The following is a 4,023-nucleotide window of genomic DNA, read 5'->3' on the forward strand; positions in this document are numbered from 1 at the left end:
GTGTGGTTTATATACATGCTGCTGCTGATTGGGCTGACATTTTTGACACACCCACCAAACAAGAGAAAACACATCTCAAACCCCGTTGCACACCGTATCCAGGAAACATGTCGTTCAACCCGGAAACCGTAGCAAAACGGTGCACACCGGTTTGAGGTTGAACTTGCCCCTGATTTTGACAGTTGACCGGAAATGACTGAGCAGTACCCGTGCTCGTGCAAATAGTCCATTCGCTGACTTGCCACATGTATGCTCTGTTTTGTTCTAGTATCCCTTGGTTCCTGTGTTTAATTTGACTTTGAGTTTCCTTTGTTCCCCTGACGTGACAAAACTAACATTTTGCACCTTTGAAGTCAAACATTTTGTGTGCAAAAAAAGGTAATTGACAGTATGTCAACATTTACCACTGTTCAGTTAATGTTTTGGTGAAAATCCCATCATTTCAATAGAAATCCACGCAATCAGGAATTTGGTGTGAGGGTGAAATATACTGGCTTGCAAATTTGGCATTGGGTCTAGTTGGTCATGCAAATTTCAAAAGAAAGCTACTTAGTTTAAAAGTAACTTCTGTGTGAGTGGTAATTTATACATTACACTAATGACAATAGACAATTGAGCTTTTTTTGCCTGCAAAATTTCGCTAATGGGGGTGGACATTTTAGGCAGTTGTTTATTGTGTTTTATCATCGCTAAGCACTGTAGTTGAGCTAAATGTAGTTATCTAATGACCACATGACATCAAAATGAAAGTTTTATTGGCTTTTGTTAACCTTACGAATGTCCTAATGGGTTTTAGAATGGCAGATTTGGATCTTTATGTTAAACAGTTTCTTAGATTCACATTGCAGAATACACTTAAAAGGTCCTACCAAACAGGAATCTATCAGGAAGTACTCCATTACAGTTGATGCCACTACATTTCCCATCAGCTCCGACTATGAAGTAGCGATCACTGGAGGACTGATTACAGGGGAAATCTGACAGCAGTCCAACTCTGGTCAGAAAGAAGTTCTTTGATGATGGGTTGAATGCTGTTGGGTAGGGTGACAAGCTGAGGATGTTGGGAGTTGAGCTGTTCACTTGAGCATCAAAGACGCCGTTCGCTAAAGGTGAAAGAGGATTGATAGTATAAACAGATGGGAGAATTTGCATTAGATCTATTTTTTTTAAGTCTCTTATGCTCAACAAGGCTGTTTATTTGATCAAAATACATAAAACAGCAATATTGTGAAATATTATTACAATTTCTAAAGACGTTTTACCTGAGCACAGCCCAGCCACATCTCACAGCCAGGGCACGTCTGATCAAATACACAATACGGCTGCTTCAGTATCACTGTATTGCTTGTGACAGTGGCTAGGAAAGCATTAGGTGTGAGCTCAGGCTGGAATAGCTGACCTGTAGACAGAGAAAAAGACTTTAAAGAGACATTTTTAAAGTGACCTCATTGTTCCAACTTGATGCCCATTCAAATCTGTGACATATAATAGCAGGTTCAGTCTGATTCATAACCCTGTCCTGGGGAAAAAGGATTGTGTAACACCTACCAACCCCAAATACTGTAACTGCAGTGCTACAGGTGTACTGATGGAAAACTGGCAACGGAACACAACGTACAGGTTCAGTCTAGCCTCCTAGTGTGTGTTTCCCTCGAGTCTCAATATAGATTCTGTTTTTACAACTTGTATGAACATGACATAGAAAAGGCTTCATTGGAGATTTTTATATCTGTATTCATCTCTGTAGTAGGTCATTTAAAAAATGTGTGATGAGTGTGACGTCCTATGACATACTACTAATTAATGACTTAATAAGCTATTTATAACAAATATAGTCCACAACACAAAATAATAGCTTAAAAAATGACCCCATTTAAAAGTTTAAATATGTTTGATGTTAGTCATTTGTTCATAATAGTTGCCAGGGTATTTTTACTTAACGGGAGGAAGATTTTTAGCTTATTACTCTGTAATCATCTTTGTCTGACATCCAACATGATGAAAATTTAATGGAATATTTGTGTGCACTTTACTCTGTCTTTAATGAGCTATTATCAAAGAAAGCCTCTCTCCATTTAAACTGAGGGAAAAGGTAAACAACATAAAGAATAAATTAAGTGCATTTGTGATGTAACACAGAAACCAGAACTCTATAGTAACCAACCACATATAAAAAGAACAAACAGACATTGGTATTAAGGCTAAAATGCACTTACCTTCTCCGGTCCACATCCAGATAGACAGCAATGACATCAAACGGATCACTGCATTTATGTTCATCTTGTAACAAGGATGCAGATAGCTTCTAATGAATAAAATCGGGAGTAAAATCAAACCTGGATGGTGTCTCTGCTCAGTAATGTGCCTGGCAGACACTAATCAACTCCTCTAAAAAGAAGCTGAAGGGAGGGGGAGTTTTTCATGAGGGTGTGTGAAACCCAGTTAGAAACTGGGAGGTGCTTTAGGCATAAAAAGTGCTTTGAAATTCCAAAGACTGACTGTTGCTACATTGTAAGGCAGTGAAAAATGCTTGAATCATGTTAAAACGCTTTCGGCTTTAATCTTATAGCACAGAACACATTTTCATTGGCAATGCCACAATTACAATGTCAAGGTGGCGAAAATTGTAAAGTTGCAACATGTGATCAAACTCTCTGACACTTGAATGGAAAATAAAGCAAAGTCAGAGCGAAAGGCTGTTTGAATGACTTATGTTAAAGTCAACAAACCCTTCACATACTGGTGACTTAATTCCCACCAAACAGGCACATGACACGTGTTTATTCATACAACATATCAATAAAACTCGATTCCTAGTGTCTTGAGGGCAAAGCACCCATGGTAATTAATAACGTAACATGCATCAAAACGTTTTGTTTTTCATTTATGCCATTATATTGGTTTTCTAGGACAAACTAGGCTGTGTAATTCTGCAGCTCCGGCCACTTTCTGAAGTGTTTGTAATCAAATAATCAAAATTGTGTTTGTTGTTAAAACCAGCTTAACCAGACCTGCTTAGACATGAAGCAAATGATCCGTTGTTTATAGGTACAAGTCACTGACATTTTCTCTGTAACGTTCGCTCTCTGTTAGAGGCCTCAATGTGAACATGTAAAACTCAGAATTCATATTATTTGCAAAGACTGGACGGGTGAGTTGAAATAATGACGCAGTAGTAAAACAATATCCAGAATCCCATTGTGGTGAAACAGTATTTGCCAAGTGGTAATTCAGGGTGGAGAGAATAATGCAGGGCTTTTTTGTTTTCACATGTGCTTCAAAGGAATGTGGTACACATGACAACAGGGTCCATTAGTGACCAATGAACATTTACACCGCTAGTTCTCGCAGTAATTATTATTTTTTAAAATGCAGAGATTATTGTCAATTTAAATGATTTTTGACGATTAGAGATCATTTCTGTCAAAATCCTGAAATGAACCATTATGTCTTTTTTTTAATTATTCTTATTTGCCATTTTAAATGGTCCTGCGTGTACAAATGATTTTTTTTTTCTTTCAAAAACTATTATGTGTCCATAAATACAAAGCCAGAAAAATGGTGTGCAAAATAATGATTAAAAAGAGCAACATTTTAGTTTCAGGTTTAAATTTAAAAACATCCAAAATTCAAGGAATGGTCTCAGACATTTACTTAAGCAAAATTATATAGGTTTTTTTTTTTTTTTTGCTTATTTTCTTGTTTTATGCATAAACTCACTTATTTTTGATACATTTTTCAAGACTTCATTTTATATTTGCATCTTGAGTATATGTATCCTGATTTAAGGTTGTTTAGATATTTGTATTGGAAAACCAAAATACGAGATTAAATGTTACACTCATTGCAAAAAAATAAAAAAAATTATATATATATATATTTTTTTTTCTACTACAATCTGAATTCAGAAAGGACACACAGTTAAAGGACAGTGAAAATTTTTTTTGCGTGATGCACTGAAACGCAAAACGCAAGTATTCACTGTTTGTTTCCCTTGCTGTTTATTTAAAAAAAAAAAAAAAA

This window comes from Sinocyclocheilus anshuiensis, unplaced genomic scaffold (genome assembly GCF_001515605.1).
Source record: "Sinocyclocheilus anshuiensis isolate Anshui unplaced genomic scaffold, SAMN03320099.WGS_v1.1 scaffold946, whole genome shotgun sequence".
NCBI classification, from domain to species: Eukaryota; Metazoa; Chordata; class Actinopteri; order Cypriniformes; family Cyprinidae; genus Sinocyclocheilus; species Sinocyclocheilus anshuiensis.